General features: G+C 41.6%; 1 protein-coding gene across 1 annotated transcript in view; it reads right to left on the bottom strand.

Annotated features, from left to right (window-relative positions):
• MYO16 (myosin XVI) overlaps positions 1-7,773 on the bottom strand; it is a 355,407-nt gene extending 347,634 nt beyond the window's left edge. The window contains exon 1 of the mRNA XM_051772798.1: positions 7,581-7,773. The gene's annotated coding sequence lies outside the window, so the exon portion shown is untranslated. The remainder of the gene's footprint in view (positions 1-7,580) is intronic.
• Between the last annotated feature and the right edge of the window lie 8,283 nt (positions 7,774-16,056).

Below are 16,056 nucleotides of genomic sequence, written 5' to 3'. Positions count from 1 at the left end.
ACAACTTCCGTCTGACCCATGGACTGCTTCGGCAGCAGCAGTGAATGCCACAGCCAGCATGACGCTGCCCAGCTGCTGTGGGCTCTCCCTTTGCGTGCCCAGGATTCCTCTTTCTGCAACAACTGCACAGTTACCCCAATCCAGCACCTTCTATTAAATCTTTTTAAGGGAAATGTAACATCAACCTCAAACATCCTCTGTTTGACTAAAAGTTGAAGGAATATGACAGGGGACAGGGAGAACCTTTACCAGTGCAAAAGCTACCAGTCTTGTACCAAGGAATAAAATTTCACCTTTTTGAAGGAAACAAACAAACAACAACAACAACAACAACCAAAAAAAAAAAAACAAACAAAAACAAAACACAAAACCAAAACAAAGCCACAAAAACAACCACCAAAACCCTCAGGATTCTGAACGGCAATATTTGCAACAAATAAGTATTAATGCAAGCATAAATTCAGAAAGCCTAGTTAGTAGTTACAACAATAGACAAAACATACAAATAAAAATTCCACCCTGTTAATGAAAGTTACCATGAACTAGCTTGACTTCCTCACCCTGAGGAACACTTAGTCTTAAGACAATGGCTGTCTATTAGGGTACCCTGCACCTCCTGTATGCTGTTTGTACATACATTTCCTTTCACAGGGGGAGAAAGAATATGTAAACATAGAAAAGATGATTAAATACCAAAATCTCAGTTGATACAGAAGTGGAGTAAAACTACTGATGCTGTCACCATCTACTTGACCACCATCAGGGCCAGGGTCTCTTATTAAAGCCCAGCCAGATCTGACACTCAGGAGTGCTTCCAAGCTCTTTATAACACAGGCATGAGGGGGCAGTTAAGGGCAGAAGACCTCCTGGGAGATTGCTAGAGAAATGTCCCAGGCAGAGGAAGCCAAACTTGGCAGGGTCTGTGCCCATACTGTTCGTCCAAAGCGGACCTTGAAGCAAATTAGCCAGCCAACAATGCCTTTTTTTCCCCCGCCCTTCTTCAGAAGGAACTACTTCTCTATTGCTGGTAGGGATATTGAATTCATTAGCACATATGCAGTGTGAACAATCGGGAGACTTGAACCTGGGACTAAAGTGACAGCCAAATTATTTGATGCTAAAACACATTCAGTGAGGAACAGTGAAAGGGGTCAAGGAAGTACCAGGCCACTTGACATCAAAACAGTATCTGCGGTAGGAAGTGGAAGCAGAGCAGAGTAGCTTGCAGTGTTTTTATATCCTTTCCTTTATATGGCTGTGTTGGCACACTGGGATGTAGACGAGCATGTCCTGCTGGGAAAGGAAGAGATGTGACAGGACTGAGGAATCATGAGCCCAGGGCACGATCTCGCATGCTGAAGCAACTCCGACTGCTTTGCATTAAATGCACATGTCGGCACTCAGAGCCCCCCAAGCACACAGCAGCTCTGTCTACAGATGAAACATTTTCTTTTACAAAGACAAATAAGCAAAAGATTAGTTTAAAAGCCTACTACAACTGATGTGCAATAAAAACAAGTGATAAGCTTTAATTCTTAATTGATTCATCAGTCCAATAAGGGAAAAAGGTATTCCGAGCCTGAGAGCTTGTTTGTTTGTTTTCCAGCTACGTTCATTTAACAAATAAACAGATCTCTCTCTCCAGACCTTACTTATATTACTCCAGATTGGATACAAAGCTCTTCATCTTCAAAAACATTAAAAAACTAGCATTTAAAGAAAACAAATTATTAGGTTTTAACTCTGCAAAGCATGAACTGTCTTCCAGTACTAAGGATTAGTCAAATTCATCAATCTCTGGAAATAGCAAGCCTGCTCATTGAAACAGAGAGAGCACTTGAGAGACCTTCTCTGAGGAGAAAATTGTTATGACTGCCTGGTTGATGGGCCAGGATATTCCCCACCAGGTTCTCTGTCCAGCTGAAACATACTACATGGATTACCTGGAAACAAGCTACAAAACCAGCTTTATCCTTGTAAGGCCACACTACATTTCTGATGGGCTTATGGCTGCTCCAAATTGCACCTTACCATCTATGTTTATAAAAAGCTGTCTTGGCTGCTATAAACTACATGAGCACATAGCCAGTACACTCTGGCTACACCCTGTCTCCTCCTCTTCATCCACTGAAGGCCAAAGATGACTGTGGTATAAAGTGATTAAAGCATGCTTTCTCCACTAGGTAATATCTGAGTGGAATTTAATCCTACAGATACACATTCTAAAGTCAGAGTCATTTAGGTTGCAAGAACTTACTACAATAGTTTTTTGAAAACACTTGACACATTTTCTATCTTTGCCACCAAGTAAAAGTACTACTATTTCTTACAGAGATTATCTACAGAACGTCACAGAAATAAAGCTTTCTATAACCACTAGGAGTCTGTGGTTCTGATTTCCTTAAGGGTGTATTTTCTATAAAAAGTCTTGCTCCAGCACTAATTGCAAAATTAGGAAGAAGCTTAAAAGTAATTAGATTGGGGTGTTAAATCACTAATGTTCCTTAAATAAAACTCCTAATTAGGGCACATTGCATATTTATCTACAATCCAGATCTGACAAAGAGCACAAACATTCCCTTTCTAGCTGACATCCAGGACACTGCCAGAGAAATGTTATGCACTGACAGTACTTTCTTCAGGAAGGCTGGAGACCTCACTTGACTTGCACATGTACAGGTAAGGACACCTACATCCCTCCACTTTGGTCCCAAAGCAGACTGGCATAGCAGAGAGAGTCAGGACTCTACATTCAGACACCTACCACCAGACTGTCATTCATCTCTCTCTTTTGATTGCATAGGAATCTTGGGCACTTGCTTAGATTAAGCTTCTGTGATGGGAGTTAGCTGCTGATACTATAAAAATATAAAATTATCTGGTCTTCCCTCCTCCGACATGGTATTTCTCAGATTAAGATAAATGCAGTTGGATAGATGCTTTTGTTTTATTACACCTAAATAAAACAGCACCTGACACGAAGGCATCTCAACTGAGAATTGATCCACAATAAACTACTGCAATACAAACAGCAAAGATTTCTTCATAGTCCATTTACCCGAAACATACTTAACTGCTTCAAAACAAACTCCACAACTGTATTGACATTCCACACATCCTGCAGTCAGTCTTTCCAAACATTTTGTACCTTATTCTAACCTCAAAACAAAATAATCCATGATCCTAGCAAACTAGATGCACAGATCTTTAGGTATTGAAAGCAAAACCTTTTTTTTTTTTAAATGCTTTACATCAGTTTATCAAATCCACTGAATACTGCTTCATGTGACAACAGAATTTCTATTTGCAAGGAATACTGCACTCCCAGTTTGAGACTGAGCATCATAAAAACTACTATGTCTTCTGAACCCCAAGCAGTATCTTTGTCACCTGGATTTTACTGCCTGATGAGGTTCAGTCATATGCTTGTGCCACAGCTACATCATACCTTAGGTACCTGCAAGAAATCCTTGCACACCTCTGGGACAACGTTAGCTTCTAGCATCTCACTACAGGCTGAAATCATACTACCCAATTTCCTTTTGACAAATCTTTGAGCAGTTCATTGCCAGATATATTCACACAACAAACCCAGCTTTGCCAACTTAGCCATTTTCACTGAGGGAGGAAAAAGAAAGCTTTAAACGATTTACAAAATAACTTCAAATACCTTTCAGCTGCTACAAGAAATGTGGTATTCTGGAGAAATTTGTATTTTTCATCCAGAACTTACTCTTTCTCCCACCAACTCAGATGAGAGTGGCTTAAGCCTAGAAGGACCAGATAAATAGTCACTGTGTTAGCCAAGCTAATATCTCTGAGTCAACACAGCTCTCAGCCTTGCACTGCTGGGGATGCATGTGCTCTTCCATGTTTTCGAGCCCAGTGAAGTTAAGATTTGATACCTATCCTAGACACACATTCATTTCAGAAAGGAACAAGCCATATTTAGCATGTCTGGAATTAACCAGGTACTCCTCTACGTATGATCCAAAAATCACAGTTAAGTCAACCCCCTCTAAAACCATTTACTTGCATGGCTCGCCTTCATGATCCCAAATATTTCAGGGAAGAGAAAAATCTTTCCCTGAGTAAACAGATGTAATGTTTGCATTAGCACTTCCAGGAATCAGGGAGAGTGCTATTTTAAAGTGGATCATTTAGAAAGAAGTAATAAAAACTAAAATTCATAATCCAACTCCCCTCTTCTGCATATGTGATAAGACAGACCAGGAATATATACACTTACAGGCATGTGTAAGTTTATTGATAATTTATTAATTATTAATATTAATTAATTATTAATATTAATTATTTATTAATAACTAGTCGACAAAAAGGCTGTGCAAATAGCCATATACACACATATATTAATGTCTATTTGATTGCTGTGAAATGCCTCTAAGAAGCTAAATGAATTAACAGCTAGGCTTAGCACCACATGAAACACACACCTTAGGGAAAATTAACAAATGTAAGTGCAAAGGTTAGAGTGAGCTGCCTGCCAGGCTGTTTCTTTCATCTTACTAAGCCAAAAAACTATTTGTCATCTTTTTCAGAAAGATGCAACAAACTGTATTTCACACAGACTTGGCAGAGTCTTAAACCAGCAAGTCTGGCCCACAAAATGGTAAGTATCCCCAGTAGCTGCTGTTGTTGCCAACATGTGAAAATACAACATTCCCGGAGATCATCAACTGCATCCCCAATTACTGCTAATTTTGTGCAGGATTGTAACATTTTTCTATGTTCATTAGCTACAATTACCTGAATAACAGTTAGTAGGGGAAAGAAGACGAAGTGGAAAAAACAGGGAATGTGCAAGTGAGGTTTGCCTCACTTTGTAAAAAGCCAACACGCAAGATTAACTTGAGATAGCACTGACAGACTGTACAAAGTGGCTTTGGACCATGATGCTTGTTTGGGGTTGCATTTTTCTGTTTTGTTTTTGTCGTGGCTTTTTTAACTCCAATGAGAATTTTGCTATTTTGTCACTTTTTATAGAACTGCACAAAAAAAGAATTCATGTTCATGAAAATCTGAATAAAAGCATTATTCAGATTGGAAGAGTGTTGTTTGTTGTATCTCACAATTGAACAAAAAACCCCTCTCTGTGTATATGTGTACATGTATATTCAAACTACAAATTTAAGTATTTTTTTTTGTGAAACAAACACACAGAAATCACTCTGAAATAATTTGTTGGTGAAACAGAAGAGGCTCATGTTCAAATCTGTAATTCATCTCGTTCAAGTGTCCCATTTATTATGGCCATTTACCTCATGTTGACTTAGTAAGAGCTTCCATGTCTAAGCTAAGAAACCATTCCCTTCCAAAAGAGGAAAAATGTGGTTGAAACTGCTGCTCTGACTGTCATTTCATGACAAAAATTTCTTAAGACAGCTTTAACCTAGATGTCTATTTTCCCTGGTATGACACCCTGCAAAACCATGGTATTTTATAGATACCTTCAAGAAAGGCTCTGAATTTAGCACTAAAATCTTGTTTTACACGGGTGTATGCCAAATGCTTTTCATCTCATTATCCTGGTTTGAAATAACCGTACTACTTAAAAGTAGCATAATATCAGTATAAAATGCAAGAGCTCTTTCAAAGTAGCACAATAAACCACTGTTATCATGATGGTCAGTTGCCTCAAACACTACAAATTCCAAGCAACTCAAGCTCCATTTAATTCCTACTGTACAATTACAGAATATATGATATCCTAGGAATGTTTATTTAAAGAATTTTGTACCCTTCCAGTTGGAAGTATTTTGGTCTTCCATTTCAAAAATTGTTGATGTTTATTCATTTTACATATTAAATACATGTTCTGCATACTACACCTCAAACATTATTGCTAGTACTTAGAAAATTATTCCATAATCAGGAAAGGTTCAATTCATAATGAAAAAGTTTTATAACAGAGACAAAATATATAAAGCCAGTTACAGTCTGGGAACTTTGAGCTCTGGCTTAACCTATGTAATATTAGACAAATGGCTTCCCCTCTATTCCTTCCTCTTACAAATTGCTTGCTGTACCTGTGTCATCGCTTGAGGCCAGGCGCTGGCTTTCTCTTTGTATAATGTGATTTACAGCTGGGATTTCTGAATGCTGCTACAACACAAAATCACTGCAATGGTTCAGAGCTCTGCTTACCAATCACCCTAATCCCAGTCTTCACCAGTACTTTTAATGGCACCCCTGCTGTTTCCGAACAATAGCCCAGTCAAGAGAACTTGTCCCATCGCTTTGAACCTACTGTACACATATACACATATATGTACTATGCCTTTTTTTTTTTTTTTTTTACCCTCAGGTCACATCTCAGATGCTGGCAATGAAGTCGAAAATGTTTTTACACCCACAAAATCATTTCCAAAATAAAACATCACGTAATAAGCTACTACTTCAGCACTGCCCTCTCATTTTTGGTAGTGATTATAGTGAGTCTAGCCAGGATTCCATAAGCAGAATACATGGAGAATAGAAAGCTCAAGAGAATAGTCTCTTATAAAGTTGTGGGAACAGGAGCCGAGAAACCATGCTCTGCCTGAGGTTCTGCCCAGAAACAGCCCACAGCAGGAGACGAAAGTTCCTAAACTCACTGTGCAAACACCTAAATTGCATCATAACCCCCTTTCTGAAACACATGGGATTATCCTGACACACTATTCCCTATCTTTCCGGAGGGAAGGAAAAATCGTATTTCTCCAGAGCAAGCCTCCAGAGCAGGGTCCCACGGCCAGCAAGCCCAGCCCGGGTGTAAAGCCAGGCATTTTGGTATCCAACCTCATAGATGCAAGTTACCAATTGCGAAACTCGGGCGCAGAGAGCGCTCCAGCCCGGCACAGCGGTACAGGGGTTCAGGAGCCACCTGAGGCGAGCTGGTGCTGGAAACGAGCGTGAACATTACTAACATTGCTCTGAAGTCCTTCTGTCACCCATTCGGTAGGCACACTCCCACAAAACACTGGGATTTAACCGACTGACACTACCAATGAAAGAAAACGTTTATCAGAAAATCGCCACCCAGCTGCCTGTCAGCACTGATTTCCACCAGCTCACGGCAATCTCTCCGCCCCAAACGGGGGGCTCGGGAAGGGCAACGGCGTGTCCACAAAGGGGCTCCTTTAAGGAAAAGTGCTCATCTGACAGAGCCTGGGTTAGTGTTCTCACCTCTGCACACAATGAGAGCGGGCAGAGCCCAGCACCTCACTGACCCACCGTATTTCCCTCTCTCGCTCCCCAGCAGGAGAGCGGGCGGCTCCTGCCTCCCTCTGGGCAGAGCCCACCAGGGCTGGCGCCAGGCTGCGGGGCCGCTGGCCATGGGCAGGGCACGGACACTCGGACAAAAAGGAACACGAACAGAAGAAAAAGCACGCACACACACACCACCACCCTCCTCACTCCCCCCAATACACACAGAGACCACCAGCGAAACCCCTCCGCACAACGTGCCTCCTCATCATCCACATCCCGACGCTGGAGACCCGAGAGGCAGCCCCGCTGCGGTGCTCGCCTGCCGGGCACCCCGCTGTCCCGTCCCTGCCCTGCCCGAGTTCAGCACTCACCTCGGGGGGATGCGGTCTCAGCAGCAGTCCGAGTCCGAGGCGGCGGGGCCGCCTCTCCGCCGGTGCCGGGCAGGCGGCCGCGGCGGGGCGAGGCACACTTCCACTTTCTCTCGGGGGTCTTTCTTTGCCTTGCCGAGCCGTGCCGTGCCGAGCCGAGCCTTGCCGAGCCGCCTCCGCCTCCCCGAACACTCCTCCCCGCCCTCCCCTCACCGCCGCCTCCCCGCGATGCGATGCCCAGCCGCCGGCAGCGCCGGGGCAGCCGGGGGCGGCTCTCCCTGCACCGCCCCGCCCCGGTACCTGCCGGGGCGGTCTAGGGCAAGCACGTCGGACCCGCACCTCACCGAACACCGCGTCGAACCCCTCTGGCACCCCTCTACCTCCCTCTGCAGCACGCACCCTCAATGCTCACAGCTCACCCGGTCCCGCGGGGCACGGCGCAAAGGGCTGCTGCTTCGTGTTTCGACTGTCATTGTCTGCCCCTCTCCTTCGGTAAACTGCTCAAAGGAAGGAGTCCGGGAGGGCAGTGTGGATGGGAGCAGTCTAGATGTGGTTCAGCACAACAAAGACCCACTTGATTTCCTACTGACACATAATGCCCAGCAAAAGGGAAACACTGGGAATGTCGTAATTATCACCCTGTGGGATGGATGCAAAAGCAACACTTCTTACGAGGTTTGTAGTTACAAAACAAATGGCAGGTTGGATGCATCTATTTTTGTCCCGGTACTCATGCCCTGCTGCTTTAGGGCTGTGTTTCCCGGCACTGTAGGTAAAAATCATGCAAAAAACATAAAGGCAGCAAAGTCATAAGTCCTGGTGATAGTCTTTTGCCGCCTTATTGAGTGGCTGTTAAGATATTTTGCCTACAGATGAGAACCCTGCCTTTAGCTAAAGTGTGCATCAGTGCATCTTTTTTCATTGGAGGCTTAACAGTAATTGTCCAAGCAAACGCCTCACTAGACATCACCCTACACAATATACGCTAGTCTTCCACTTCCACTAAATCCTTGTCTTTGCTGGGCCAAAACTCACTTCAGGGTTATATTACAGGAGTAAGCCTTACCTTCTCCCCATAACACTTCCTAGACCTAGCTGGCATGCCACGATGATACCCAGATACTACCCAGGTGTCTACACACTATGAAACTCATGGAATATAAACGCATATATAGAATATAAACACATATATTAGATTACCCCTCACTTGGTCTTGAATGATCCCTGCTTACCTGATGAGGGTACCTACACTGCTGACTCAAGTTTGGTTGTAAGGTATATAAGCAGCTGTCCCTCATTTAAGTCTCAATTGTGATACACATGTAAATGGTCCACTTTTGAAATTCACTCTAGTTTTTTCAGAGAAACCCAAGCTGTGAGTCAGGGATCTGACTGGAGCTATCTTCACATGAAGTTTTAGGGGCCTCGTGTGCAACTGAACATTTAGTGTCTCTGTAACCAGAATAAGTACAGGCAGCCGGGGGTGCGGAGTGTGGTGTTGAGGGCAGAGCACGCTATTCCCTGTTCCTGGAAGCTGAACCAGTACGTAACAAGAGTGAAGGAGCCATGAGGACTGAGAACCTAGTCTCTAGTTTTGTGATTGCAGTAATCAGTTAGGAAATGTCCGCCCAGGATGGTTTTTATCCTGGTGTTGCACACTGTAGGGAGCAGAACTTAGACCCTCATTCAGGATCTTGCAGGTGAAATGCTTGGATGATGTCTTCTGATTCCTGGATTTTGGATTCTGGCTGTCCTCTGGCCTAACACTACTGGAATATTCCATTTCTGTTTTCCCTAAGGCTCAGTATGCCTTAGTGCTTTGCTGAAGCACTTTCTTAGAAATCGGACTGAAACTCTTTGGGGCTAAGGAAGGCCTTCAATGGCTCTTTGCTTGTTGGCCAAGCCATCTAAATAACCAAGGATACGCAAAAGACAGGTAATTTCCTCTTTGTGCTCTGTAAGCAACTTTCATGCCTAACATCTGTCATTTCCTATTGATTTCCACTCAGTACAGAAAGACTGATGTCTCAGATGGAAAGAATCTCCTAGATTTATGATGCCTATTTCTTTCTTTTGACTTTTTCTGTAATGTAGACTTTTACTCTAGTCACCTTCCCTGTTTGAGGGACTAGGAACTTGATATCTAAAATGGAAAAGAAGCAATAGCTTTGTAAAGTACCTCAGCAAAGTACTTTAAGGCAAGCATTTCATGTCAAAGAGAAATTATTGTCAGAGAAATTATTGTCAGTAGTACTGAGACATCCCCGTTCTTGCAAATGCCAACATCCAAGACTTTATTTGCAGGACTAATTGTGTTTCTAGTCATTGAGGTGTCCCACATGAGACAAAACATAGAGGAAAATCCCTGCAAGATGAATTACTTTCTCAAAAGTAAGAAAGCTGAAAAAGTTACAGAAGAATCACATGTATAGAAATGAACAATCTATTCATTTTTTGTTCTTGGAAGAAGAGAAAGAGGAGCACTGGTATGAAAAAGCCCCTGTATCTTAGTACTTGCTAGTGCCTAGTTCACTTAAAGTGAAGAAATGTTTAGATGCCACAGAAGGAGACTCCAGCACTAAATTGGATTGCTGTTTCCCTGAGGGTGTGCTTTTACAACACAAAGCTGGTTTAGAAGCTATTTGTTGTCCTAAAGGTGGCAGCCCTGCTCCTAATTCTTCTTCTGTTGGAGCAAAATTTAAAGAAAGCTAAACATTTCTTGATAGCTAGTTTAGCTCCTTGAATGGTCTCCCTGCTCCCAAGTGCTAGGTAGATGAGAAAGAAGCAGAAAGCAACTGTAGTGCCAGCAAAAGGAGATGGGGATGGCTCCAGGACTGCAGCAGGCAGCTGCCAGTTTGACTAAACTGTCTTGTGAAATTTGCCTTCATAGGAAGAGCTCAGAAAAGACTGAACTTTAAATCTGCTCTTCCTATGCTTTTATTCTGCTTTGCATGGCTTAAATGAAATATTAAAGAGAAAGAAAGATTCTGTTCCTCTGTGTTTAGGGAACACTATCAGGCAGAGGGAAGATCTCACTTGCACTGCATGCTTGAAGAGTTGGTACTAGATGCTCAAGCAAGGCATCAAAACAAGGTCTCTCTGTTCCTGCAGTGTCCTCAGTCATTCCTCCTGCACCAAATTCTCTAGCTCCAAACTCCAGTGCCAGGTAGAAATGCATGCCTAGCTCTCAACACTTTTACACTGTTAGCATGTGCAGCATATATCTGCATCACAATATAATCTCAGCAGGAGTGCTAGGTCTGCAGTGTTTCCTGTACCCAAACTAGCCCCTGTCGCTCTGCAGGACACAGAACTCTGCTGTGTAGATATACCATCTTCCAGCAGACAATCCATATTAAAATATCATTCTAAGAGTTAATAAAATATTGAATTATTCCACTAAACTGGCAATATTTCATTAAAAGAGCAATATTGATTCTCATTCCAAAGCTGATTCATTTTCTATTATAAGACCTCAAAGGTCACTTTAACATTATATCCAATGTATATAAAGCTTCCCAATTTTTTAGTTTTTATTAGTTTAGTGACACAGAAACATTCATAACTCTTCTTTTGTAAAGCCACAAATTAGAAGGAAGGCACAAAATATTCTGCACCGTAGATATTTGAAGGTAGTGATGTTCACTGTAAAAATAATTTGGTATGACTGCAGATCAAAAAAAAATGGATAAAATGTTTGTAATGGTTAGCTAAGATCACCCACTAGTTTTAACTGCATCTATTCAAACTCTAGTGTGAGTAGAATGTGACTTAAGTATCTTTTCCAATCTGTGTGCATTTTACCAAGGATGTCATTGCAGTTCATTCATTCATTCATTCTTTTATTGATAGTTATGAATCTAAATTGCTGTCACATTTGACACTAACCGGCAAACAAATCATCACTCCTTGCTTCTACCTCAAAGCATGTCATTTTATATCAGTTCAGGAGATGGAATTCTAAATCAGAAGGAATTTGAAATAATTTAGAGTTGTCAATCAGCTCCTTTCTGTAACCTACTGTTGGTGGAAAATTCTAGCGTGAATCCACCAAGTATTTTTACTAGTAAATGGCTAGAGAGAATCCATAAAAGACATGGAAATTCCTATCTCAAAAGCCTTATCAAAATGCCAAGCATGCCACTAGTGTAACACGAATATGAACAGCATTCCTTCTTGCAGTTTTTGTTTGATAGGAAATGGAACTGAAACTCCATTGTTGTTTTGAGGCTGCCCTCCTACGGTCAAGTGGATTGGCTTTTGCTTTTCCACCTTTTTTTAAGCGAGTAATTTTTTCTGCAGATCAGTTCAAAGTAAAGATCATGCTAACCTTGCACTTTCCTATGGATATATTCAACTTCAGTTGTTCAAGGTCACATTGGATGGAGCTCTCAGCAACCTGGTCTAATGAAAGGTGTCCTCGCCCAGAGCAGGGGGGTTGGAACTACATGATCTTTGAGGTCTGTTCCAACACAGGCCATTCTATGACTCTAAGATTCTATTAGAAATAATGTTTTTCTTCAGAAATATAGTTTCAGCTATGTACCTTGGAGAGGTGGAGGCATGACATTGTCTCTGCTTGTCCCATGCAGCTACAGCACATGCTATGTAGTTGTGTAGGTTGCTTTTTAGTGGAATAGTCAGTTGTAGAAGAAAAATGTCTGTAGTTTGACAGCTGAAGGCTTAGGTAGGAGGTGTGAATCATTGCCTGAAAGCTGGGAGACACTTTGTTCATGCAAATTGCATGTGGTGAAGTGAGGACAGTAAAAGGTTTCTAGACAGCTGGAAATGGTCTCAGAAAGGAAAAAAGGGGAAGTTGGGTAAGAGAAGATTTGAGTGAAGGAAAGGGAGAGGGCATATTTTTAGTCATACCAAACATACCTAGTTTTTTAACTTGTAATGCATTCCAGTTTTGCTGCATGGACACGAATGGACAGGTTATGTCAAAGAAAATAAACTGACAGATAAGTAAATAATCTGCTATGGCTACAGACATGGCAGGTGATGCAAAAAAACAAAGTAAATGAAGAGAAGAAAGTGACCTAGAATATGCACATCAAATGGTAAGTCTATTGTTTTCTGTAGAACACCCGCATTAGAGACCATTATTTTTAAAGCAGAGGTCATGCAGTATCACAGAAACATCAGGAAAAGTGAAAAGGGAACAGAGAAAGGGAAAAGGGAAATGAGAAGGAATTGTCCTTTCAGAACAGAAGACATCTTTATGTATACATAACCAATACACAGCAACCTGACTTACTTCTACTGAATAAATGTCTTTGCTGAAGTTCTCCACCAAGGTTAATGAAACATTAAGAAAGTTAGTCAAGGAGAAAAATTTTGTGTCCATTGAAGTGTGCATGAATTTCACAGTATTTTTCTGTCTGTCACTTCAAATTATACTCATCCACATTTGTTTTTTCAGATAAGACAATGGCCCGATCAGATTGCTTTCTTGCTCCAGCTCTATTAGCTAAATTCATCAATAAGGACTTGTTTTCCAGTTCAGATTCCTATATCCTAACCTGGAGAGTCATATATCATTTTCTATTCTGTCACCAAGCTAATTACAGTAGAGGGTATGTCATTTTAATACTGGCATTAGCAAGACAAATTAAAAAGGAAGTGTCAAAATTTATCTCATGTACTGTATTCGAAGGTTCACTTTGAATCCATAGTGCAAAGCACAACACAAAAACATGTAGGACTTTTGTGGACTTTCCCTGTATCTAGATCCATTCTCCAGAGTGGATCAGATGCTAAACTTGGGCAAATTGACAAAGACATTGATTTCTATTAATGGTTTTGCATTAATCAAGGTCAATAGTATTTTTATATGCCACATATCTTCTTGACAATTAGTGTGGGGAAGTACAAGATTTGAAATACTGGAACAGCTACTAACCTCTGAATAGCACCATTGCTGATCTGAATTTATGACTTCATAAGGGCTTATCACAACCATAAAACTACTAATTGTTGATGTATTAATCAAGGTGTGGGTTACCAAGAGCTTCAGCTGCTAGTTATTGCTGCATTTTAAGTATTGAATTAGATACCATCAGCTTACAGAGAGAAATATGTTACATTGGCAGGAGTAGTCATTCAGAGAACTTACATTTAGGCATTTTATAGACTTGTACTGAAATACTAATCTGAGATAACTGTTCCATAGATTCTTACAATTTTCATCATTTTGTGAGTGATTTATGTCCTGGGATGAGGTGCACAAATTTTTTTGTTTCTAAGGTTAAAATAAATTACCTTCATGACTGTTACAGCAATGCAAGGCAGAGAATATCTGCACCTAGCTTTAATTCAGTTACAGTGTAGCTCCAGTTATTTTAAATTCTTAGTGAATCATTTTTAGGAACTGATATTTTGAGAAGAATACATTCCTATTCATAGGAATCCAAACCAGTTCCTACATACTACCAGTTCAAAACCACATTTTGTCAGAAAAAGCTTTCTCAAGAGAAGGGCATACAACAATGCAATCAGTGAACTGTAGTTAATAATAAATGTGCATGTCCTTATCCTACCAGAGTTGCTAAATGGACAGTATAGCTGGTTAAAATGAGAGGATCTGTTCCTCATTACTCCAGTGAGGATTAACTCCTATCCTGAATAAAGCAGACCCACAAACTGAAAATGTGTTTCTGACACATCAAGCAATATCTGATATACTTGTTGTTCTCCATAGGTCAGCCAGCTAACCTTTTACTTCTCTGTTTCCAAACTTTCCGAAGGTTTTATTTACAACCTGGTGAGAAAAGGGAGTGTTTTTAATGTCTCAAGAAGTCTGTAGGATGGAATCTTTATTTCCTTTGCCTCTCAGAAATGCTGAATCTTTAAAAATGGGTTACTGATATTCCTTTTCTTATACCCTTTCATCACTTTAATACAGGTTATAAATGCGTTCACACATACACAGAGAGAAAAAGTCTGAACTTATAGAAATTTAACTGTGATTTCACTTGGCACAGAAGTTTCCATTTTATTACTAGCAGGTATAATTTTTTGTAATTAAAATATATACACAAGCTTTAGTCAAGTACTTACTCAGCAAAAAGAGTCTGTCTGAACTCACTGACTGTATCTATACTCTCCTGCTACGTGTCACATGGCAACACACTGCAGGTCATATTCCTGAAATGTTTACGTTGCTTATTTTGAGGCTTTCTCTGGGCCATGCTTTTGGGAAAACATAGGGTAAATGCAAAAAATATATAACTTTTAATTGCTCTTACACAGTCCAAGTGAACCACATTACTGCTGTGTCCTAAGTACTCTAGCACAGATTCCTCAAAGCCATTTTCAATGACTATTCTGATAGAGATAGCTGAGTGGACCACCTGAAAAAAAATGAATGAAACAAAACTAAAATGGGGAAAAAAATGTGGTAGTCTTGGCAAGAGATGTATGAGGTATAGCTGTGAGGTATTCCAAAGGATTTTGACACCTTGTGCATGATCACAAGTGAAGGTGAACAAAGGGAAGCAGGAGGAAGAAAGGGAGGATTTGGATAACAGAAAGAGTTTTATCCCAGAAGATATCTCCCTTTCTGTCCCTATCTCTTCCAGAGAAAGTGACCTCGTAACCTTGGATGAACAGATGAGGACCTCATTATTTGGCGCCAGAACATCAACCCTGCCAAACTCGCATGACTGGAGTGCTGCCATGGGTGGCTACAAGCTCTTCAGAAGGAACAGGCAAGATAGGAGAGGTGAAGGGGTGGCTCTGTATGTTAGAGATACTCTTGACTCTGTAGAACTTGAAGTCAGTAGCAGTAAGGTTGAGTGCCTGTGGATCAGAATCAAGAGGAAGGCCAAATAGGCTGACATCCTGGTGGGAGTTTGTTACAGACCACCCAACCAGGACGATGAGGGTGATGAATTATTCTACAAGCAGCTGGCGGATGTCTCAAAATCGCCAGCTCTTGCCCTTGTGGGCAAATTTAGCCTGCCAGATGTCTGCTGGAAACTCAACACAGCAGAGAAGAGGCAGTCTAGGACATTCCTGGAGTGTATAGAGGATAACTTCCTGCTCCAGCTGGTAAAGGAGCCTACCAGGGATGGGGCCCCCATAGCCCTGTTCTTCACAAACAGAGAGGGGCTGGTGGGAGATGTGGTGGTCAGAGGCCCATCTGGGACACAGTGGCCATGAAATGATAGAGTTTTCAATACACAGGGATGCAAAGAGGGCCATCAATAAAACTTCTATGCTGGACTTCCAGAGGGCAGATTTTGCCTACTCAGAAGACTGGTTCAGAGGGTACCTTGGGAAACAGCCGCTGAAAACAAAGGGGTCCAGGAGGGATGGACATGCTTCAAGAAGCAAGTCTGGAACGCACAGGAGCAGGCTGTCCCAGTGTGCCGAAAGGCAAGCTGGCGGGTAAGACTGGCTGAACAGGGAGATTTTGAAGGAAATTAGGGGCGTGGTCTTAAGCCTCCCTGTCTTTGACCTGGAACTGATTAAG

This window comes from Manacus candei, unplaced genomic scaffold, assembly GCF_025592945.1.
Source record: "Manacus candei isolate 608988 ecotype Guabito, Panama unplaced genomic scaffold, ASM2559294v1 h1tg000159l, whole genome shotgun sequence".
Classification (NCBI taxonomy): Eukaryota; Metazoa; Chordata; class Aves; order Passeriformes; family Pipridae; genus Manacus; species Manacus candei.
This window is presented reverse-complemented; position numbering and strand designations above follow the sequence as displayed.